We start from the raw sequence: 24,860 nt of genomic DNA on the forward strand, positions 1-24,860 counted from the left end.
TGGAGAGATGTAGTGTGTTTCCAGTTGTACACAGGACAGTTGAATATTGTTAGACAAAACACATGTCTGTTATTGTATTCTATTTGGAAATTAAGTGTGTTTCAAGGTAATGTGTATAGCTGCCAAGTTGACAAAGGGCTGGACTATGATGGTTTGTTTCTGGTGTCACTGTGGCCAAGTGATGATGCCCAGTTGTCTGGTCAGGCAAGCACTGGCCTGACCATTGCTACAAGGATATTTTGTGGTGGTTGATAAACCAGAAGACTGGTGTATTAAATAATCAGTCAGTTGATGGCATCTGTGGCCAATTGCATCTGCAATCAACTAAGGCAATCCTCCTATGAGATAATCTAATCCATTGAAAGCTTTTCAGGAAGACGCTCTCTTCTCTTTTCAGGAAGAATCTATTCTTTCACTGCTTCTTCAGCCAGTGGGCCTCTCCTATAAAGTTCATCCAGACACTTCATTGGAGTCACCAACTTCACAGCCTAGCCTACTGATCTTGTACTGTTCCATTCCCACAGTCACATGAGACAGCTTTCTAAATCTCATATTTACATATCTCTCCTGTTGGTTCTGCTTCTCTATAGAATCCTGACTAAAACAGTCATGGTATGTAACTCTTTTAATGTGCTGCTAAATTTGATTTGTATGTATTTTTTTGAGGATTTTTTGTGTCCATATTCATCAAATAAATATGTCTGTTATTTTCTTTTCTTCTTGTATCTTTGTCTGGCTTTGGTGTTAGGGTGATGTCATAGAATGAGTAAGTGAGCTTTCCCTTCTATTCAATTTTTTTGAAGAGTTTGAGCAGGATTGGTACTAATTTTTTCCTGAATGCTTGGTAGAATTCATATGTGAAGCCATCTGGTCGTGGACTTTCTTTTTGGGGAGTTTCTTGATGACTGATTCAATCTCTTTACTGTGATTGGTTTGTTGAAGTTGTGTATTTCTTCTGGAGTCAATGTTGGTTGTTCGTGCCTTTTTAAGACTGTCCATTTCATCTACATTGTGTAGTTTATTAACAAATGGTTGCTCATAGTATTCTCTGACTACCATCTTCATTTCTGCATGGTCAGTGATTATGTTTCTGCTCCTATTTCTGATTTTATTTATTTGTATTCTTTAATTTTTTTTTGTCAGTCTTGCTAAGGGTCCATCAATTTTTTTTTTTTTAAGTTTTTTTTTTTTAACATGGGCAGGCACTGGGAATCAGACCCGGGTCCTCCGGCATGGCAGGCGAGCATTCTTGCCTGCTGAGCCACCGTGGCCCAGGTCCATCGATTTTATTGATGTTTCTTAAAGAACCAACTTCTGGTTATGTTGGTTTTCTCTATTGTTTTCATATTCTCCATTTATTTAATTTATTTCTGCTTTATTTAATTTATTTCTGCTCTAATCATTGTTTTTTATTTTCTTTTGTTTGCTTTGGGGTTTGTTTGCTGTTCTTTTTCTAGATCCTCCGGGTACACAGTTAATTCCTTGATTTTTCCTATTTCTTTTTTTAACATAGGGATTTAAGGCAATAAATTTCCTTGTTGGCACTGCCTTTTATGCACCCCATAATTTTTTTTCCTTTTTTTTTATTAATTAAAAAAAATTAACTAACACAACATTTAGAAATCATTCCATTCTACATATGCAATCAGTAATTCTTAATATCATCACATTGATGTATGATCATCATTTCTTAGTATATATGCATCAATTTAGAAACAGAAATAGCAAGACAACAGAAAAAGAAATAAAATGATAATATAGAGAAAAAATAAAAATAAAAATAAAAAATACAAAAAATATAAGAAAAAAAACAACTATAGCTCAGATGCAGCTTCATTCAGTGTTTTAACATAATTACATTACAATTAGGTAGTATTGTGCTGTCCATTTTTTTTTTTTTTTTAGAAATCATACCATTCTCATATGCAATCAGTAATTCTTAACATCATCACATAGATGCATGATCATTGTTTCTTAGTACATTTGCATCGGTTTAGAAGAACTAGCAATATAACCAAAAAAGATATAGAATGTTAATATAGAGAAAAAAAATAAAAGTAATAATAGTAAGAACAAAACAAAACAAAAACCTATAGCTCGGATGCAGCTTCATTCAGTGTTTTAACATGATTACTTTACAATTAGGTATTATTGTGCTGTCCATTTTTGAGTTTTTGTATCTAGTCCTATTGCACAGTCTGTATCCCATCAGCTCCAATTACCCATTATCTTACCCTGTTTCTAACTCCTGCTGAACTCTGTTACCAATGACATATTCCAAGTTTATTCACGAGTGTCGATTCACATCATTGGGACCATACAGTATTTGTTTTTTAATTTTTGGCTAGACTCACTCAGCATAATGTTCTCTAGGTCCATCCATGTTATTACATGCTTCATAAGTTTATCCTGCCTTAAAGCTGCATAATATTCCATCGTATGTATATACCACAGTTTGTTTAGCCACTCGTCTGTTGATGGACATTTTGGCTGTTTCCATCTCTTTGCAATTGTAAATAACGCTGCTATAAACATTGGTGTGCAAATGTCCGTTTGAGTTTTTGCCCTTAATTCCTTTGAGTAGATTCCCAGCAATGGTATTGCTGGGTCATATGGCAATTCTATATTCAGCTTTTTGAGGAACCACCAAACTGCCTTCCACAGTGGTTGCACCATTTGACATTCCCACCAACAGTGGATAAGTGTGCCTCTTTCACTGCATCCTCTCCAGCACTTGTCATTTTCTGTTTTGTTGATAATGGCTATTCTGGTGGGTGTGAGATGATATCTCATTGTGGTTTTGATTTGCATTTCTCTAATGGCCAGGGACATTGAGCATCTCTTCATGTGCCTTTTGGCCATTTGTATTTCCTCCTCTGAGAGGTGTCTATTCAAGTCTTTTTCCCATTTTGTAATTGGGTTGGCTGTCTTTTTGTTGTTGAGTTGAGTAATCTCATTATAAATTCTGGATACTAGACCTTTATCTGATATGTCGTTTCCAGATATTGATTCCCATTGTGTAGGCTGTCTTTCTACTTTCTTGATGAAGTTCTTCAATGCACAAAAGTGTTTAATTTTGAGGAGTTCCCATTTATTTATTTCCTTCTTCAGTGCTCTTGCTTTAGGTTTAAGGTCCATAAAACTGCCTCCAATTGTAAGATTCATAAGATATCTCCCTACATTTTCCTCTAACTGTTTTATGGTTTTAGACCTAATGTTTAGATCTTTGATCCATTTTGAGTTAACTTTTGTGTAGGGTGTGAGATATGGGTCTTCTTTCATTCTTTTGCATATGGATATCCAGTTCTCTAGGCACCATTTACTGAAGAGACTGTTCTGTCCCAGGTGAGTTGGCTTGACTGCCTTATCAAAGATCAAATGTCCATAGATGAGAGGGTCTATATCTGAGCACTCTATTCGATTCCATTGGTCGATATATGTATCTTTATGCCAATACCATGCTGTTTTGACCACTGTGGCTTCATAATATGCCTTAAAGTCCAGCAGCGTGAGACCTCCAGCTTCGTTTCTTTTCCTCAAGATACTTTTAGCAATTCGGGGCACCCTGCCCTTCCAGACAATTTGCTTATTGGTTTTTCTATTTCTGAAAAATAAGTTGTTGGGATTTTGATTGGTATTGCATTGAATCTGTAAATCAATTTAGGTAGGATTGACATCTTAACTATATTTAGTCTTCCAATCCATGAACACGGTATGCCCTTCCATCTATTTAGGTCTTCTGTGATTTCTTTTAGCAGTTTTTTGTAGTTTTCTTTATATAGGTTTTTTGTCTCTTTAGTTAAATTTATTCCTATGTATTTTATTCTTTTAGTTGCAATTGTAAATGGGATTCGTTTCTTGATTTCCCCCTCCGCTTGTTCATTGCTAGTGTATAGAAATGCTACAGATTTTTGAATGTTGATCTTGTAACCTGCTACTTTGCTGTACTCATTTATTAGCTCTAGTAGTTTTGTTGTTTATTAGCTCTAGTTGGGTTTTCGACATATAGTATCATATCGTCTGCAAACAGTGATAGTTTTACTTCTTTCTTTCCAATTCTGATGCCTTGTATTTCTTTTTCTTGTCTAATTGCTCTGGCTAGAACCTCCAACACAATGTTGAATAATAGTGGTGATAGTGGACATCCTTGTCTTGTTCCTGATCTTAGGAGGAAAGTTTTCAATTTTTCCCCATTGAGGATGATATTAGCTGTGGGTTTTTCATATATTCCCTCTATCATTTTAAGGAAGTTCCATTGTATTCCTATCCTTTGAAATGTTTTCAACAGGAAAGGATGTTGAATCTTGTCAAATGCCTTCCTTCCTCAATTGAGATGATCATGTGATTTTTCTGCTTTGATTTGTTGATATGGTGTATTACATTAATTGATTTTCTTATGTTGAACCATCCTTGCGTACCTGGGATGAATCCTACTTGGTCATGATGTATAATTCTTTTAATGTGTTGTTGGATACGATTTGCTAGAATTTTATTGAGGATTTTTGCATCTATATTCATTAGAGAGATTGGCCTGTAGTTTTCTTTTTTTGTAATATCTTTGCCTGGTTTTGGTATGAGGGTGGTGTTGGCTTCATAGAATGAATTAGGTAGTTTTCCCTCCGCTTCGATTTTTTTGAAGAGTTTGAGGAGAGTTGGTACTAATTCTTTCTGGAATGTTTGATAGAATTCAGATGTGAAGCCATCTGGTCCTGGACTTTTCTTTTTAGGAAGCTTTTAATGACTGGTTCAATTTCTTTACTTGTGATTGGTTTGTTGAGGTCATCTATATCTTCTTGAGTCAAAGTTGGTTGTTCATGTCTTTCCAGGAACCCGTCCCTTTCCTCTAAATTGTTGTATTTATTAGCATAAAGTTGTTTATAGTATCCTGTTATTACTTCCTTTATTTCTGTGAGGTCAGTAGTTATGTCTCCTCTTCCAGTTCTGATCTTATTTATTTGCATCCTCTCTCTTCTTCTTTTTGTCAATCTTGCTAAGGGCCCATCAATCTTATTGATTTTCTCATAGAACCAACTTCTGACCTTATTGATTTTCTGTATTGTTTTCATGTTTTCAATTTCATTTATTTCTGCTCTAATCTTTGTTATTTCTTTCCTTTTGCTTGCTTTGGGATTAGTTTGCTGTTCTTTCTCCAATTCTTCCAAATGGATAGTTAATTCCTGAATTTTTGCCTTTTCTTCTTTTCTGATATAGGCATTTAGGGCAATAAATTTCCCTCTTAGCGCTGCCTTTGCTGCGTCCCATAAGTTTTGATATGTTGTGTTTTCATTTTCATTCGCCTCGAGGTATTTGCTAATTTCTCTAGCAATTTCTTCTTTGACCCAGTCGTTGTTTAGGAGTGTGTTGTTGAGCCTCCACGTATTTGTGAATTTTCTGGCACTCCGCCTATTATTGATTTCCAACTTCATTCCTTTATGATCCGAGAAAGTGTTGTGTATGATTTCAATCTTTTTAAATTTGTTAAGACTTGCTTTGTGACCCAGCATATGGTCTATCTTTGAGAATGATCCATGAGCACTTGAGAAAAAGGTGTATCCTGCTGTTGTAGGATGTAATGTCCTATAAATGTCTGTTAAGTCTAGCTCATTTATAGTAATATTCAGATTCTCTATTTCTTTATTGATCCTCTGTCTAGATGTTCTGTCCATTGATGAGAGTGGTGAATTGAAGTCTCCAACTATTATGGTATATGAGTCTATTTCCCTTTTCAGTGTTTGCAGTGTATTCCTCACGTATTTTGGGGCATTCTGGTTCGGTGCGTAAATATTTATGATTGTTATGTCTTCTTGTTTAATTGTTCCTTTTATTAGTATATAGTGTCCTTCTTTGTCTCTTTTAACTGCTTTACATTTGAAGTCTAATTTGTTGGATATTAGTGTAGCCACTCCTGCTCTTTTCTGGTTGTTATTTGCATGAAATATCTTTTCCCAACCTTTCACTTTCAACCTATGTTTATCTTTGGGTCTAAGATGTGTTTCCTGTAGACAGCATATAGAAGGATCCTGTTTTTTAATCCATTCTGCCAATCTATGTCTTTTGATTGGGGAATTCAGTCCATTGACATTTAGTGTTATTACTGTTTGGATAATATTTTCCTCTAACATTTTGCCTTTTGTATTATATATATCATACCTGATTTTCCTTCTTTCTACACTCTTATCCATACCTCTCTCTTCTGTCTTTTTGTATCTGACTCTAGTGCTCCCTTTAGTATTTCTTGCAGAGCTGGTATCTTGGTCACAAATTCTCTCAGTGACTTTTTGTCTGAGAATGTTTTAATTTCTCCCTCATTTTTGAAGGATAATTTTGCTGGATATAGGAGTCTTGGTTGGCAGTTTTTCTCTTTTAGTAATTTAAATATATCATCCCACTGTCTTCTAGCTTCCATGGTTTCTGCTGAGAAATCTACACATAGTCTTGTTTGGTTTCCCTTGTATGTGATGGATTGTTTTTCTCTTGCTGCTTTCAAGATCCTCTCTTTCTCTTTGACCTCTGACATTCTAACCAGTAAGTGTCTTGGAGAACGCCTATTTGGGTCTAATCTCTTTGGAGTGTGCTGCACTTCTTGGATCTGTAATTTTAGGTCTTTCATAAGAGTTGTGAAATTTTCAGTGATAATTTCTTCTATTAGTTTTTCTCCTCCTTTTCCCTTCTCTTCTCCTTCTGGGACACCCACAACACGTATATTTGTGCGGTTCATATTGTCCTTGAGTTCCCTGATGCCCTGTTCAAATTTTTCCATTCTTTTCTTGATAGTTTCTGTTTCTTTTTGGAATTCAGATGTTCAATCCTCCAAATCACTTATTCTATCTTCTGTCTCTTTAAATCTATCATTGTAGGTATCCATTGTTTTTTCCATCTTTTCTACTTTATCCTTCACTTCCATAAGTTCTGTGATTTGTTTTTTCAGTTTTTCTATTTCTTCTTTATGTTCAGCCCATGTCCTCTTCATGTCCTCCCTCAATTTATCGATTTCATTTTTGAAGAGGTTTTCCATTTCTGTTCGTATATTCAGCATTAGTTGTCTCAGCTCTTGTATCTCATTTGAACTATTGGTTTGTTCCTTTGACTGGGCCATATTCTCAATCTTCTGAGCATGGACAGTTATCTTCTGCTGCTGGCATCTGGGCATTTAGTCAGATTTCCCTGGGTGTCGGACCCAACAAGGTTGTAAGATTTTTCTGTGAAATCTCTGGGTTCTGTTTTTCTTATCCTGCCCAGTAGGTGGCACTCGTGGCACATGTTTGTCTGCGGGTCCCACCAGTAAAAGGTGCTGTGGGTCCTTTAACTTTGGAAAACTCTTGCCGTCCGGGAGGTTCGCTAGCCGAAGCGGCTTGGAAGAGTGCCAGCCAGCCCGGGGTCCGAACGCGGGGAGGGTCGCTGGCTGCCACAGCCCGGGAAAGCGCCCGTCCGAATTTCCTAGTCGGCCCGGGGCGCCAGGCTTGGCGGGAGGGCACCAGCCTCAGCGGCCCGCCCGGGAGAGTGCACGTTCCCGGGGAGTCACGGGTTTGGAAGGGCCCTCCCCCGTCGCCGTTCTCCGCGGCCTGGGGATTTCCGATCCAATTCTCTCAGTTGGTCTGGGGTGCCGTGCGTGGTGTGGGTGCCAGCTGCCGCGGTTTGAGGGGACTGCCTGTCCAATTCTCCCAGCCGGCCCAGGAAGGGGGAAGGGAGTGACTCCAGCCACTTGCCGCCCCGCCCGGTGAAGCCCGCGCCCCTCGGCGATCTCACCAGAGCGGGTTCTCTCAGCCAGCCAGCCGTTCCAGGATGAGGTACGCTGTCCTTTTTTTTTATCTCTGTCGTGGCTTTGGGAGCTGTTCTGTATCGTTTCTACTCCCCTAGTAGCTGTCCTGGAGGAGAAACTTTCTTCTTAAGGAATGCCCTCCTGGTTGCAAGTGGACTCTGACGGACCCGAGAATTCTGTAGGAACTTCACTGCTGTGGCAATCAGTGGCTCTCCCACCCCATAAATTTTGATATGTTGTATTTTCATTTTCATTTGCTTTGAGATATTTACTGATTTCTCTTGTAATTTCTTCCTTGACCCACTGGTTATTTAAGAATGTGTTGTTTAGCTTCCATATATTTATGAATTTTCTGGCCCTCTGCCATTGAGTTCCAACTTTATTCCATTATGATCTGAGAAACAGTTTTTATAATTTCAATCTTTTAAAAATTTATTGAGACTTGTTTTGTGACCCATCATATGTTCTATCCTTGAGAATGATCCTTGAGCACTTGAGAAGAATATGTATCATGCTGTTGTGGGTATAATGTTCTATAAATGTTAAATCTAGTTCATTTATCATATTATTCAAAATCTCTGTTTCCTTATTGATCCTCTGTTTATCCATTGGTGTTTGTTCTGGTTTGCTAACTGCCGGAATGCAATATACCAGAAATGGAATGGCTTTTAAAAAGAGGAATTTAATGAGTTGCTAGTTTAAAGTTCTAAGACTGAGAAAATGTCCCAGTCAAAACAAGTCTATAGAAATGTGCAATCAAAGGCATCCAGGGAAAGATACCTTGGTTCAAGAAGTCGATGAAGTTCAGGGTTTCTCTCTCATCTGAGAAGGCACATGGTGAACACAGTCACGGTTTCTCCCTCAGCTGGAAGGGCACATGGTGAGCACAGCATCATCTGCTAGCTTTCTCTCCTGGCTTCCTGCTTCATGAAGCTCCCCAGGAGGCATTTTCCTTCTTCATCTCCAAAGCTCTGGCTGATGAACTCTCTGCTTTGTGGGACTGCAGCATTCTCTGCTCTCTCTAAATCTCTTTCATTCTCCAAAATGTTTCCTCTTTTATAGTACTCTGGAAACTTATCAAGATCCACCCAAATGTGTGGAGACATGTCATCACCTAATCCAGTTTAACAACCACTCTTGATTAAATCACATTTCCTGGGATATGATCTGATTACAGCTTCAAACATACAGTATTGAATAGGGATTATTCTGCCTTTAGGAAATAGGATTTTGATTAAACAATGGCTTTTCTAGGGTCCATACATCCTTTCAAACCAGCACAGTGTTCTATCCATTGATGAGAGCAGGAAATTAACATCTCCAGTTATTATGGTAGAGGTGTCTACTTCTCCCTTCAGTGTTGCTGTTTGATGATTTTTGTCTATAAAAATTATAGTTTTGTTCCCATTTCATTACTTATGTTGATAATTTTTATCTGCTCTCATTTTTCATTGGCCAGTCTTCCTAAAAGTTTATCAACTTAATTAGTCTTCTAAAAGAACTTACTTTGACTTCAATTTGGTCTAGGCCTACATGACTATTTAATTAGGTTTCTATTTTTTTTTCCTGGCCCTAATATGCTCCCACTGAAATTACATTTCTTAAAAACAAATTTAATTACATTGCTCTTTCATTACAAATGTCTTACAGGCTCCACATTGCCTATAGAAGGAAGTTCAAATCCATTCAAAGATCACATGAAGCTGTGCTAACAATTGTATAATTTGGTGACTTTTGACCTTTTAGTCATATCCCAATACCTTATCCCTCTTGAACCTTATGCTCCATTAAATATCCAGTATTTAAAAATCTTGTTTTTGTTTTTTGTATAAGAAACTGCTCACCATTCTTGTACATTCCAGATTTCTTATGCTACTCTTCTCTGACACAGCTAATCTCCTGTCTGGAAGTCTCATCCTTTACTCGATGCACCTGATGGAATGCCTCCAGGCTTGCCTTAATTGCTACTGTCTCTGTCAGGCCATTTAAGATTACTCTTACTATTCTAAAAGAAATTACTTTTCCTTTCTTTTATACCCTATACCAGTCTGTCTCCCTCACTGTTCTGTGAGATATCTGAGGGCAGGAACCTAGCCTAATAAATTGCCCCACTCACAGTAGAGGTAAAAAGAATGATGTACCTAATGGAGCTAGTTATCTTTATTTCTATTCAGTTTCTTTTTCCTTGACCTCTCTCTTTAAGAGAATATATGTGAAATATCAAGACAATTTTCACAGTCATACCCTAATATGTTGAATGGTATTACTTAATTACTCATTGAATAAATTTCCAAATTCCTTACAACTAAGAATCTTATCATTCCTGTAGTCTTTGAGGACCTAAGAGGACATGAATGAGTAGAAGTATTTGTTGTTGCACACCCAGGCTATGTCGATCTTGCTAGCCAGGATTCTTGCAAGGAATAAAGGTCACACCCAAACTATGATAATTTATGAATTTGGTTGGGTGTAGCACAGCACACGGGAGGGTGTACTACTTTGAGGAAGTATAATAGTAGTGCTTTTTTTTACCAGCCTTGGATATAGATGATAAAAGGAAAGAGTGCTTATAAGAATTCACAGTCAGAGAAGCCTATTTGGAGAGGGCTGTTTATAGGAGCTAAGACCATTGGTTTAGGGATTGGCTACAGTTTGTCCATGATAACCCTGTAGGAAAGGAGCCAAGAGAATAAATATTGAGATGTCACTCTTCTTCTTTTTATCCTCCTTTCTACCTTTTCTCCTTTTTTTCTTCCAGATCTCTGGCTCCCTATTGACAAAACTCAATGGGAAATCAGAGGATAAGGAAGCTGTTGATGTTGTCCAAACAGATCAGCTTCCCGAGCATATAGATCTCGATGAGAAAAGGCATCATTTCATTTTCCAAGAGCAAAGGAATAGTTTTTCCAACTTGACAGAAAGATGAAAGACTCCAGTGTCTGTAGCTAGACTTCAGATTGGGTCAGAGGTTAGAAACACTGTGTTCATCCTTAGGCAAAATGGAGGGTAGAAGGAAACCCTGTATTCCTGTCTTTAGATTTTGCTTTCCCAGATCTGCCTGTCTTTCAGTTACTCTCATACAAAAATCAAAGCTAGTGTTACTATTAACATTGCTCCAGTTCCACACAGAAAACAGTTCTAACCACAAGGAAATAATTACAAACAAAACCCAGTTAATTATAGAAGACATTTGTGGCTGCCCTAATTAAGGTGCAGTTGGATGCTAGTAACTGGATAGTTTTTTTTTAATTGTCAATGGATTTAGTAGGAACTCATCTGGTAAACAAATAATGAAATCGGTGACTCATAAAGAATTTGACTAAAAATTATTCACCAATCATTTGTTTTCTCCTGCTGTATAGAACTCTTTCCCCCAATGGTACCAATATAGAAGAATGTGAATTTACTCTCCAAAGAGTCTGAAACCCAGAATGCAGGAAACCAGGGGATTTTATTTCATCTGGAAGGAAGGCTATGAGGACAGATGGTGATCCCATTGACCCATTGGATGTGTTATTGTGTATTGGTGCTCTGGTGGCCTCTTTGGTTTCTTCCTTGGAGAAGTTTCTGTGTTTCACAGGCTCAGCTCCCATCTAGCCATGAAAGATATGACAATGTGAGAAGTGATGATTCCAAACCAAAATGTTTCCTTCCTTTCTCCTCTTCTTCCTTTCTTTCTTCCTCCCTACTTTCCTCTCTCCTTTACCCTTCTCTCCCTCTCCCACCCTCTTCTTGTTCTCCCTCATTCTTTCTTCATATACAACACTCACTAGGTACAGAGTAGTCAAATACCTAGTTTTCATACTATTATCTTATTTTACTTTTAAACTATATTTACTATTAGAATATATTACTATTATTTATAATATTTTGCTATTTTATACTATTATATCTGTAACTATTAAATAGCTTGGAAATCTAGGATATAATAGTATAATAGCATACTATTAAATATATTATTATATTATGAAGATAATATTAGTATAAGCCTGATGGTTTGTTTTTTTTTCTTTTGGCATGGGCAGGCACCGGGAATCTAATCCGGATCTCTGGCATGGCAGGAGAGAATTTTGCCACTGAGCCACCGTCGCACTACCTCTGATGGGTTTTGATGTTAGATGAGAGTAGATTTAAAACCTGGCAAACGAACACTTGACTACATGACTTAAGGCAAGTAGCTTAACTTCATTGAGCCTCTAAATCCTTTTCTATAAAATAGGAATTATATGCCATTATGGCACATGGTATTTCATTCATATCTCTGATTGGAGTCTGGTCTTTTTCCAAGTTTCTTGTATGGAGTAACGCTGACTTTCAGAGCTGCACTATAACTCTGAATCTTAGTTGACACACAGATTCCCAGTGTTCCGAGGAACTACCAAATTATACACAAAACACATGGCATATAAATAGGAATTATATGCCATTATGGCACAAATCATAGGGTTTATTTTATTCTATCTTGAAAATTAAATGAGACAACATGTATGTGAAGGAAATCCCCATGGTTGGGCATATAGTATATTCATAGTCATTCTTGTTTTTATTCCTCCTCAGTTATTTCCACTCTATTTGCTCATGTATTTATCTTCCAGATGTGTTCTTTGCTTAAGGTACACTGTGGAAGAGAAATAAAAGAAAGTAGAATGTTACTGTGATGAGATGTATGTAAAAAGAATGGGAATGATAATTAAAATATGTTATAATTAGATTTTTCATCATATTATGTTCTCTTACAAGAAAATTTTGGTAATTTGAATTTCCTATTTTTAAGCTGTTTTATATGTTCTGTAAGTAAACAAATGGCTTAGCTATTATGCAGAGGGTATGGTTTATGATAAATTTAAATAGTCACTAGTTAGTATTTGAGTTCCTAATGTGCAGATCCAATTTAAGGAAGATTGTGAGAAATAAGGGATGTTTTCATTTTACACACTTAATTTACCTACAAAGGCAGATATAGCCAATTTATGTCCTTTGCTATAGGCATTTCTAATAATATGCCTATCAATTATCACTCTCTCTAATCCATTCTAAATCCTATCAGTTGTACTAGTGGATATTTTTCATACCCAACCCCTTTCTTTCTATCCACATTACAGGGGTAAAATATGGCAGAATTTTTATAAGAGATCACTTCTTAATGGAGGGTAGATTTTTGGATGTGAGTTTGATGGTACTGAGTCTCTGCTCATAACAGCTAAAGTCATGGAGTACTTACTGTATACCAGATCATATTAAGATGTCTCTATATTTGATTTCCTTTACTGCTTATAACAACTCCATATAGAAAGTACTATTAGTATTTCTTATTTCATAGATGAAGATACATGAGTTAAGAGTGATTAGTTAACTCCCTCTAGAACATACAGCTAGCAATTAATTGCAGGAGTTGAGAATTGAGCAAAGGTTTGCTTGACTCCAAAGTCTGTGTGATTAACCACTATGTTTGTAATTATCTGGGTGAAAAATGAGGAGCTTAAAATAGGAATATGTTATTTGGGGTATAGAGGACAGAATGGATTCAAAAGCTATTCAGGAGATAAAATTTTCCAGATTTGTTAATGTACTAGAAATGAAAAATGAGGGAAAAAGAGAAGTCTGGTAGGATTTGTGGTACATTTTCCTGAGAGAATAATGGTACCATTTACCAAAAGAGAATGCAGGAGGGGGAGCATTTAGCATAGGGGGAGGATGGAAGAAAAATTCTGATTTCAGTTTTGGACTAATTATATCAGTGGGATGCCTAAGAAGCGATGTTCAGTGATCATTTGGATATGTTGGGCTAAATTTTAGGCAAAAGTTAAATTTGAAATCCAACAAAATCTCTTACTGCCCTGAAGGGATGGTCCGGAGGGAGTGTTTAGAAAAATGTAGGCAGTGAACTTAGGATACAGCACTGAAGAATACCAACTTTAGACATGGGTAGAGAAAAATGATTTAAAGGAAGACTATTCAGAGGGGTAGAAGGAAGATGAAGAACAGAGTGGAATTACTATAACCAGTAGCAAGTATCAAGGAAGTCGTGGTCAACAATTTAAAATTCAGCAGAGAGATTTATTAAGAGTATTCATTAGGGTAAAATAGAGTGCTGTAACAAATAACTAACTTAATAATTTAACAGTAAGTTATTAACACTAATCCTTCACTTTGGGTAACCCTGGTTATCAGACAGCTTTCCTCCATTTGGCAATTCACAGATGCATATCCTATGCATTATATGGCCCAACCATTCCCTAGCCTCTTGGAATCCTTGGCATCCATCTAGCAGATGGGGAAAGAGAGGATGATGCACATTTCCTTTTTTTTTTAAATAAATGTAAATTTTTTGGATATATTAACATGCCATACAATCCATCCAAAGTATATAGAATGAAGGTTACTCATACAGAATGAACTCCAGAATGAACTCTCAACTCTATTTGAAATCTCTTAGCCATTGAAACTTTTTTTCCATTTCTTTTCACCATTTTGATCAAGAAGGCATTCTCAATACCATGATGCCAGGGCCAGGCTCATCCCTGGGAGTCATTTCCCACATAATGGGGAGGGTAATATGTTTATATGAAGAGTTGGTTTTAAAAAGGAGGCCACATGTGCGCAACAAAAAAAGTTTCTTTGGGGTGACTCTTAGGGATAATTACCTGCAGGCCTAGGTTTGCCATTGCAGAAATAAGTTTCATAAGGGCAAGCCTCAAGATTGAGGGCTTGGCTTGTTAAATTGGGAGTCCCTGATGCCTGAGAGAATATCAGGAATTCCCCAGGTGGGGAGGTTTAATTAGTTCCACATTTTTCCCCAGTCTTTGAAGGGGACTTTGCAAATACCTTTTTGTTTTTTGCCCCAAATACTCTGGAATATATCTGGCTATTACATTAACTTGTACAGAATAATTTCTTATTCCCTATTCTAGGTTCCACGTAATTAAACTGTTTAAATAAACTGAACAGACAGGTTAAATTAGATAATGTGCTGCAGAAAATTTAAATTTTGGACCAAATAAACATCTCTTCCTTTGGTCTCACACAGAAGTAAAGTTTTAAAATCAGACAATATCATCCTTTACCCTGTATTCAGGTTTACTTTAGTTCTAATAAGGTCTATTTCATTCATATCTCTGATTGGAGTCTCATCTTTTTCCCAGTTGCATGTATGGAGTAATGCTGACTTTCAGAGCTGCACTCTAACTCTGAATCTTAGTTGACACACAGATTCCCAGTGTTCCAAGGAACTACCAGATTATACACAAAAAACACAACATTTCAGAATTTAGGAATAACAGTTAAAACTCAGGAATAGATGTGTTTACACTCTAGGAATCTTTACAATGAGTCTTATTTGAACATCTGTACTCCTTAATCATTGATTGCTTAATCTCTACCCACTTTCTATCCCATGATAACCTATGCACTCAAATTCAATTCTCAGAGCTTGCTCATTATAGTTAGTTTATATTAGTGAGCCCACATATTATCTGTCCTTTTGTTTCTGGCTTATTTCACTCAACATGACATCCTTAAGGTTGATTCACCTAGTTGCATGCCACATAACTTCATTCATTCCTGCAGCCTCTCAATATTTTGTCATAAGTATACACTATGATTCACCCTTCCACTCATTAGTTGGTGTACCATTAAGCCACCTCCATCCATTTCAAATTGTGAAAAATGCTGTCACAAATACCAGTGTGCAAATACCTATTCAAGGTCCTGCTTTCATTTCTTCCAAGTCTTCATCTAATAATGGGGTTGCAGAATGATGTGGCATTCATATACTTAGCCTTCCAGAGAGAATGCACCATTCTATTTCCCTACCAATAGTGTGTAGACATGCATATCTCTCTCTACATCTTCTCTAGCACTTGTATCCTTCTGTTTATTTTTTAAACAGTTTTATTTAATCCATCCTATGTGTACAATCAAAGGTCACCATTATAATCACATGGTTATGCATTCACCAACACAATCTATATGAGAACATCTCCATTTCTTCTACAAAGAAAGAAGAGAAAAGAGAGAGAAACAAAAAAAGAAAGAAAGAAAGAAAGAAAAACAGAAACAAGAAGAAGAAGAATCCCATACCCCTCTCTTGTATCCCTCCCTTATAGACATTTAGCTTTGGTATATTGCCTTTGTTACAACTAATGAAAGAACACTATAATGATACTGCTAATCATAGACTCTAGTTTGCATTAATTGTATTTTTCCATATACCAACCCATAATTAGCACCTTGCAATGATGACCTTCAATTGTTCTCCCTCAAGTAAACACTTTTTTATAATCGTGTGTCCAATCACCATCACTGTACATTCTAGATTTCACTGTTATACAGCCCCGGTATTTATCTTCTATCTTTCTTTCTGGTATCATACAGGCACCTAGCCTTCTTCTTCCAACCATATTCACATTCAGCCTTGTTCATTATACTTACAGTATTGTGCAACCATCACATAGTATTGTGATATCCATTTTTGGATCTTAACAAACACTCCTGTTGAATGTTCTGTATTCTTAGAATCAAGTGCCCAAACTCTACCCTCTTTCTATCACCTGATAACCTGTGTTCTCAACTTTAATTTTCAGAGTTTGCTCATTATGGTTAACTCATTTTAATGAGCTCATACAGTATTTTTCTGTTTGTTTCTGGCTAATTTCACTCAACCTATGTCGTCAAAGTTCATCCATTTTGTTTCATACATCATGACTTTATTCTGTCTTACAGCTGGATAATATTCCATTATATATATACCACAGTTTGTTTAGCCACTTATCTGGTAATAGACATCTGTGCTGTTTCCATATCTTAGCAATCATGAAAAATGCTGCTATAAACTTTCGTGTGTAAATGTCTGTTCATGTCCCTGCCTTCAGTTCCTCTGAGTGTATTCCTAGTAACGGGATTTCTGGATCTTATGGCAATCTCATATTTAGCTTCCCAAGGAACCACCAAACTGCTTTCCAAAGCAGTTGCACCATTCTACATTCCCCTCCACAGTGAATGAGTGTACCTATTTTGCCACATCCTCTCTAGCACTGGTAGTTTTCTGTTTTTTTGAAAATGGACAATCAAATAGGTGTGAGATATATCTCATTGTGATTTTGATTTGCATTTCCCTAATCACTAGTAAAGTTGAACTTCTTTTCATATGTTTTTGAGCCATTTGTATTTCCTCTTTAGAAAAGTATCTATCCATGTCTTTTGTCCATTTAATTGGATCGTTTGTCTTTTTTGTTGTTTAGTTGTGTCATCTGTTTATATATTCTGGATATTAAACCCTTATCTGATATGTGGTTTCCCAATATTGTCTCCTATTGCATAGGCTGCCTTTTTACTTTACTGGCAAAGTTTTTGATTAGGAATGTATTCAATTTTTGAGGAGATACCATTCATCCAATTCTTCTTTCATTACTCATGCCTTGGGTATAAGGCCTATGAAACCAATTCCTATCACAACATCCCCAATTCTTCTTTTATTACTCATGGTTCAGGTGTAAAGCCTGTAAAACCAATTCCTATCACCACATCCTTAAGATACTTCCCTACATTTTGAGATAGGGGTCCTATTTCATACTTTCGGATATGGATATTCAATTCTCCAAGCATCATTTAAGAGGCTGTTCTGTTTGCATTGAGTCCACTTGACTGCCTTATCAAATACTCAGTTTGATACCATTGGTCAATACATCAATCTTTATGTAAGTACCATGTTGTTTTGACCACTTTAGCTTTGTAATATGCTTTAAGGTCAAGTAGTGCTAGACCTCCCACTTCATGTTTCTTTCTCAAGATATTTTTAACTATTCAGGCCACACTGCCCTTCCAAATAAATTTGATTATTCACTTTTCTATTTCTGCAATGTAAATTGTTGGGATTTTAACTGGTATTGTATTAAATCTATAAATCAATTTGGGTGGAATTGACATGTTAACCATATTAGTCTTCCAATCCATGAACATGGTATGTACTTCCATTTATATAGGTCTTCCTTGATATCTTTTTGCAAAGTTTTGTGGTTTTCTGTGTAGAGGTCTGTAATGATTAGGTTCAGGTGACAATTTGGCCAGGTGATGATGCCCAGTTGTCTAGTCAGGAAAGACTGGCCTAACCAAGGCTGCAAAGATATTTTATGCTTGTTGATAAATCACAAGGCTGGTTTATTAAACCATCAGACAGTTGATTTGCAGCTGCGGCTGATTGCATCTATAATCAAATAAGGATGTGTCTCCCACAAATGAGATAATCCAGTCCATTGGATTTGATCCAGTCAGTTGTAAACTTTTAAGGAAGAATGAAGAATTTTCACTGCTTTTTCAGCCAGCAAGCCTCTCCTTTGGAGATCATTGAGACCCTTCATTGGAGTTTCCAACTTCACAGCCTGCCCTATGGACTTTGATCTCTTCCATTCCCATGTTTGTGTGAGACACTTTTATAAATCTCATATTTGTAGATATCTCCTGATGATTCTGTTTCTCTAGAAAACACTGACTAACACAGCTTGGTATTGGGAGTGGTTCTTGAGAAACAATCTTTAAAGTGGATTTTTACAATTGGTTTTCTACTCTGATTAGACTCAAAGGCACTAATGACTCTGTTTCCAGTTATCAAGATGGCACTGACAGTCCATGGGGGAGTAAAAGAGATACATAAAATAGTATCGCTTGATTCTGCTAATTATATGCTTGTATGAGGCAAGGATCAGGGTTGAGAGTGTTTTTGACACCTTAACAGAGTTTTTTGGAATTAAGACATATAATGAGGTTGGCTGGTTGTTGATATGGTGGATACAGTAATGAGAGAAAGGGATGAGCTGAAGGCTTCAATTTTGTAGCTTAAGTGCCATATGAAAAACGTAAAAGTTTTCGTGTGCACCCTGAAAGCAAATCTTGTTTCCTGTGGTCACAGACTTGAGATCTCTGACAACCAGACACAAAGTCTAATTATGTGAGATGCAGACTTACAATATAAACTAAAATCTCAACTTTGCAGGGTGTCTGCTGTTAAAGTAAGGGCTTTGACTGTTAAAGAATGGGATCCTAAAACTTGGGATGGGGAAATATGACTTGATTATGATGGCAATGGGGACATGGAAACCCTCAAATCTGGAGACTCTGAAGAAACCCTGGAGACTTTGATATATAGGCCTGTAATAGCCTGTCCTGAGGAAAGAGTCGCTCCACCCTAGCCTGCCTTGAGGAAACAGCCACCCAATCTCCAGCCTGCCCTGAAGAAAGAGGTTCCAAACCTCCAGCCTGCCTTGAGAAAACATCTACCTGGCCTCCAGTCTGCCCAGAAGAGTCAGCCATCCAACCTCCACCTAGAGAGATTAACCCTTTAGTGTGTGCTAAACCTATAACTACCTCCCCCAGGGGAAAAAGCCCTCAATCCTCTGTCTGAAGCAATTAATCTTTCATCAAACTGCAATGAAATACTCTGAAATAAATGGCTTGAAAATCACTTCTATTTCTTTTCACAACCTATCCTCACCACTCTTCTTTACTTCAAGACATATATAACTAGACTAAAGTTTCAGCAGTCTCTGAAGGGTGAGGTGCAAAGTGACCTATGAGGTGGTATGCTATACTCTAAATGAACTGCATGAGTTTTACAATCTATGAAGACAAAAATCAGGGGAATATGTGTAGAAATGGATATTAAGGGTGTGGGATAATGATGGAAGGAATATAAAGTTGGATCAAGCTGAATATTTTGATATGGGCCCACTAAGCAGAGATTCTGCATTCAGTGTTGTAGCTCAAAGGGTTGGAAAGGGCATTAACAGTTTGTTTGGATGGTTGGCTAAAACATGGATCAAAAGGTGACTGATAGCACCTGAGGTGAAAATGCCAAAAGTAACCTGTTATATTGTAGATGAGGGGATCCAGAGGCTTAGAGAGATTGAAATATTAGAGTGGATTTAATATGGAAGACCTATCACATCCCCAGGAATGTCCAGAAGACAAATGTTTCACCAGAACTTTGAGAAATAAATTTGTGAGACTAGCTCCATCATCCCTGAAGAGCTCTGTAGTCACCATTCTCTGCAGGTTACTGGGGGAACTGCTGTCACTGTGCTGGAATCCTTAAACACAGTGGGGATGATCAGATCTTGAGTTAGCAGAAGCCATGTGGTGACCAGTAATCACCATAGACAAGGTGGGAGTCACCACCATAAGGGACGGCAGACTCAAAGCAGCAGTCAAAATAATGTGACTTGCAGATTCTCATCTGCTAGTAAATCATGGGGTACCTAGAAATAAAACAAGTGGGAAATCTACTAAATTATTGTTTGAGCTATATAAACAAAAGAAATCTAGGTCAAGTGAACAGAAGTTTAACTTGAATTACAAAAGCATAGAATCATGGCTCCTTAATCACTTCCCAAACTTGAAACATTTTACAGACCCAGAGCCCCTTGAATGAGGGGAGAGCTGGTAACACTTGGGGAAGGACCCTGTTATACTGCCCAAAATTTACACTGTTAACTTTCCTTCCAGCCTTCCCCAAGGAGACCTATGGCCTTTTATCAGGGTGACTGTGCATTGTGAAGAGAAAATGATCAGATAATTTGGGGATTATTAGACACTGTCTCAGAAATGACACCAATTCCAAGCTACCCAAAACATCACTTTGGTCTACCAGTCAGAGTAGGGGCTTATGGAGGGCAGATGATCAATGGCATTATAGCTCAGGTCCATCTCACAGTTGATCCAGCAGGTCCCTAGTCCCATTCTGTGGGCATTTCTCCAGCTCTGGAATGTATAATTGGAATCCACATATTCAGCAACTTGCAGAATTTCTACATTGGTTGTTTGACTTGTAGAATGAGGGCTATTTGAGAGGAAAGGCCAGGTAGAAGCCACTAGAATTGATCCTACCGAGCAAAATCATGAATCAGAAGCAATACAGGATTTCTGGAGGGATTGCAGAGATTAGTGCCACACTTAAGGACTTAAAGGATGCAAGCGTGGTGATTCCCACCACATCCACATTCAACTTTCATATTTGGCATGTGTGGAATAAAGCTGTGTCTTGGAGGATGACAGTGGATTATTGTAAACTTAACCAGGTGGTGTCTTCAGTTGCACTGCTGCTCCAGATGTGGCATCATGCTTGACCAAATCAACATATTTCCTGGTATATGGTATGCAGCTATTGCTCTGGCAAGTACATTTTTTCTCATTAGCTGTCAGTAAGGACTAGCAGAAACAGTTTTCATTCAGCTGACAAGGCCAGCAGTATACCTTCGCTGTCCTACCTCAGAAATTTATCAACTCTCTAGCCCTAAGTCATAGTCTTGTCCCAGGGAATTTGATCATTTCTCCCCCCACAAGACTTCACACTGCTCCATTGTATTGATGACATTGTGTTGATTGGATCTAATGAGCAAGAAGTGGTAACTACTTTAGACTTATTGGTAAGACATTTGCTCGTCAGGAATTGGGAGATAAATCTAGCAAAAATACCTTCCAGTTCAGTGAAATTTCTAGATGTCTAGTGGTGTGGGGCTTGTTGAGATATCCCTTCTGAGGTGAAGGATAGGCTGTTGCATCTGGCCCTTCCTATGACCAAGAAAGAGAGAAAATGTCTGGTTGGAATCTTTGAATTTGGGAGACAACATATTCCTCATTTGGGTGTGTTATCTGGGCTATTTACAAAGTGACCAGAAAAAACTGCTACTTTTGAGTGGGGACTGGAACAAGAGGAGGCTCTTTGACAAATCCAGGCTGCTATGCAAGCTACTCTGACACTTGGGTTATATGATCCAGAAGATACAATGGTGCTGGAAGTGTCAGTGGCAAATAAAGATGTTGTCTTCAGCCTTTGGCAGGCACCTAAAGGAGAATCACAATGCAGACCCTTAGAAATTTGGAGTTGAGACTTACCAACTGCTGCAGATAACTACTCTTCTTTGGAGAAACAGCTTTTAGCCTGGTACTGGGCCTTAGTGGAAACTGAACTTTTAACCATGGGCCACCAAGTTACCAAGAGACTTGAGTTGTCTATTATGAGCCATTTTTTTTTCTGACCCACCAAGCCATAAAGTTGGGTGTGCACAGCAGCAATCTATCATAAAATGGAAATGGTATGTAAGTGACAGAGCCCAAGAATCTCTTGAAGGCACAAGTAAGTTATATGAGGAAGTAGCCCAGATGTGGATGGCTAATTCTGCCATATTACCTTCTTTTTCCCAGAACACAGTTATGACGTTTTGGAGAGTTCCTTACAGTTAGTGGACTGAAGAAGAGAAAACTCGGGTCTGGTTTATAGATGGTTCTGCATGATATGCAGTGACTACCAGGAAGCAGACAGCTACAGCACTACAACCTCATTGTGGGATGTCCTTAAAGGACAATAGTGAGGGAGAATCCTCCCATTGGGTGGAAATTTGAGCAGGGCACCTGGTTGTTCTCTTTGTTTAGAAGGAGAACTGACCAGAGGTGCATTTGTATACTGATTCATGGGCTGTTGCTAAAGGTTTGTCTGGATGGTCAGGTACTTGGAAAGAGCATGATTAGAAAGTTGGTGATAGGGAGGTCTGGGTATATGGATAGACCTTTTTGAGTGGGCAAAAACATGAAAATATTTGTGTCCCATGTGAATGCTCACCAGAGGGTGACTTCAGCAGAGAAAGATTTTAATAATCAAGTGGATACGATGACCCATTCTGTGAATTCAAATCATACTCTTTTCCCAGCCACTCTTGCCACTGTTCAATGGGCTTATGAAATAAGTGGGCATGGTGGTAGGGGTGGAGATTATGCCATGGCTCAGCAACATGCACTACCACTCACCAAGGCCAACGTAGCTATGGCCACTGCTGAGTGCCCAATCTGCCACCAGCAGAGACTCACACTAAGACCAAGATAAGGCACCATTCCCCTAAGTAATCAGTCTGCTCCTTGGTGGTAGATTGATTACATTGGAGAACTTCTATTATAGTAGGGTTAGTAATTTGTTCTAACTGGAATAGACACATACTTCAGATATGGTTTGCCTTCCCTGCATACAGTGTTTCCACCAAAATTACCATCTGTGGACTTACCGAATGCCTTATCCACCATCATGGTATTCCACACAGCACTGCTTCTGATCAAAGACTTTACTTCCCAGCAAGTGAATTGCATTAATGGGTACATGCTCTTGGAATTTTCTGGTCTTACCATGCTCCCTGTAATGCAGAGTCAGCTAGTTTGACAGAATGGTGGAAAGGCCTTTTGAAGACCCAATTATGATGCCAGCTAGTTGGCCATTATTGCAGGGCTGGAGCTCGAGGAGGCCATATATGCTCTGAGTCAATATCCACTGTATGGTGCTGTTTCTTCCATAGCCAGAATTCACAGATCCAGGAATGAAGATATGGAAATGGGAGTGACACCACTCACTATTGCCCATAGTGATCTACTAGAAAATTTATTGCTTCCTGTTCCTGAATCCTCATGCTCTGCTGGTCTACAGGTCTTAGTTCCAAATGGAGGAATGGTCCTACAAGGAGACACAATGATTCCACTGAACTGAAAGTTCAGGCTGCCAGCTGGCCACTTTGGGCTTCTCATGCTTCTGAGTCAATAGGCAAGAAAGGGGATTACTGTGCCATCTGGGGTGATTGATCCTGATTATCAAGGGGAAATAGGACTACAACTACACAATGGAGGTAAAGAAGAGTTTTCCTGGGATACAAGAGATCCCCTAGGGTGTCTCTTAGTACTACCATGGCCTGTGATTAAAGGCATCAACCCAATTGTTGGAAAAGTACAACAACCCAATCCAGGCAGGACTACCAAAGGCCCAGATACTACAGGAGTCAAGATTTGGTGCAAAGAACCACAGCCAGCTGAGGATAAGTAGAACATGGAGGATAAATAGAACATGGAGTGGGTAATGGGAGAAGGTAGTAATAAATATGAACTGTGACCACATAACCAGTTACAGAAATGAGGACTGTGATTGAATGAGTATTTCCTTCCTGTTTTATTTTGAGTATGTCTGTATTTGTACATAAAACAAATATCTTGTTTTCTTCTTATCAAATGACATAAGTTGTATAGGCTATAGGAAATGAAGTTTAAGAGTAAAGGCAATCTAAAGGATTCACACCTTATTCTCAAGAGATGTAGTGTGTTTCCTGTTGTACACAGGAAAGTGAATATTGTTAGATGAACTATATGCCTATTATTGTGTTCTATTTAGAAATTAAGCATGTTTCAAGTGATGTGTATAGTTGAAAGATGGCAAAGGGTGGACTGTGATGGTTAGGTTCTGATGTCAATTTGGCCAGGTGATGATGCCCAGTTATTTGGTCAGGAAAGCACTGGCCTAACTGTTGCTGCAAGGATAGTTCATTGAGACCCTTCATCAGAGTTGCCAGCTTCACAGCCTGCCCTATGGATTTGGATTCCTGCATTCCCATGGTTGTGTAAACACCTTTATAAATCTCATATTTACAGCTATCTCTTGTTCATTTTGTTTCTCTAGAGAACCCTGTCTAATACAATGTCTTTTATGTATTTGTTAAATTTATTCCTAAATATTTTATTCTTTTGTTTGCTGTTGAAAATGGATTTTTTTCTTGATTTCCTCCTCAGATTTCTCATTGCTGGTGTATAGAAATGCTGATTCTTGCATACTGATCTTGTATCCTGCCACTGTGCTGTACTTGTTTATTAGCTCTAGTAGCTTACTGTAGATTTTTCAGAATTTTATACATATAATATCATGCTGTATGTAAAAAGTAAGAGTTTTACTTCTTCCTTTCCAATTTGGATACCTGTTATTTCTTTTTCTTGCTAAATTTCTCTAGCTAAAACTTGTAGCACAATGTTGAATAACAATTGTTACAGTGCACATACTTGTCTTGTTCCTGATCTTAGAAGGAAACTTTTAAGTCTTTCTCCATTGAGTATGATGCTAGTGATGGGATTTTCATATATACACTTTATCATGTTGAGGAAGTTTCCTTCTATTCCTATCTTTTGATGTGTATTCATCAAGAAAGATGTTGAATTTTGTCAAATGCCTTTTCTGCATCGATCAAGGTTATCATGTGTTTTTTCCTCTTTGATTTATTAATGTGGTGTATTACATTAATTGATTTTCTTTTGT

General features: G+C 37.8%; 1 long non-coding RNA gene across 1 annotated transcript; it reads right to left on the reverse strand.

Annotated features, from left to right (window-relative positions):
* Positions 1 to 12,197: 12,197 nt before the first annotated feature.
* On the reverse strand, positions 12,198 to 22,943 carry LOC143649436 (uncharacterized). The gene is made up of 3 exons (XR_013158994.1): positions 22,804 to 22,943; positions 21,224 to 21,319; positions 12,198 to 12,377 (listed from the first exon to the last, which is right to left on the reverse strand). It is a non-coding gene; the product is annotated as an uncharacterized LOC143649436 (long non-coding RNA).
* Positions 22,944 to 24,860: the final 1,917 nt, after the last annotated feature.

The sequence above is a fragment of the Tamandua tetradactyla genome, chromosome 11, assembly GCF_023851605.1.
Source record: "Tamandua tetradactyla isolate mTamTet1 chromosome 11, mTamTet1.pri, whole genome shotgun sequence".
Taxonomy (NCBI): Eukaryota; Metazoa; Chordata; class Mammalia; order Pilosa; family Myrmecophagidae; genus Tamandua; species Tamandua tetradactyla.